The following is a 960-nucleotide window of genomic DNA, read 5'->3' on the forward strand; positions in this document are numbered from 1 at the left end:
GCCCAAGCTTTTAAATAAAATGTCTAAATTTTCATTCAATACATTCAGTGTTTAATAACACGGAAAAGCAAATGCCTTTAAGGTATCTCAAATATCTACTCTTGTTGGTCCCTTCCATACTCAAGTACATCACTCTCTCATGAAGTGTATGTAATTTAGCTGATCCAAGAAAGAGACAATAGAGATATTCCTTACAGTATTAGGAAATGTACACAATATTAGGAAAGGTAAACTATCTACTCCTGTCTACTTATTTTAATAATTCAAGACAGGCTTTCTTTAAAAAATGAATTAATAAAATTAAGTTTATTTATATACAATAACAGATAATTAGCCTCATGGTAAATAAAAAAATCTGGATTTCAAAAAACATTAACAATGCCAATTACATGGAAGTCCTGCTTTAAAAGTGCAAACCATAAAATCAGATATATCCTTGCACTCCTGCACTTACAATTAATCTCTGGGTTTAATGATACATACTTTATTTTTATTTTTTGGTCTACTCTAATTACTACTAATACCTTTCAATCACTTGCAACAACTGGTAGAGGGAATTACACTGCACTAAAATAATGTTGCAAGTGATCAAATTCACTATATTCTGAACATCCATTTTATGGTACAAAAACTACCTACAGTGTATTCAACCTTCAAAATTTGAAAGCACGATGCTTGTTGTCCCAACCCCTAGTCAAGCTACTTATGACTAATACTTGCAAAGGAGAAGCTCCAGTACATGTAGATTAAGTTATAAATAGCTTTCCTTTTTTTAAAAAAATCTAATTATCTCTAGTAAAGTATGCTTCTACTAAATACATGAGACTAGATATGTAAGCATGGTTTGCCTTCTCCTGGCTCTCTAGTAAGGAATTCTACCAATGTATGTTTGTCTTGACTACTGTTTTGTCTTTATCAGAAAGAGATGTTGAAGTAGAGTAAAAGCTGTACATTAAGGGG

Source organism: Penaeus monodon, chromosome 33 (assembly GCF_015228065.2).
Source record: "Penaeus monodon isolate SGIC_2016 chromosome 33, NSTDA_Pmon_1, whole genome shotgun sequence".
Lineage (NCBI taxonomy): Eukaryota > Metazoa > Arthropoda > Malacostraca > Decapoda > Penaeidae > Penaeus > Penaeus monodon.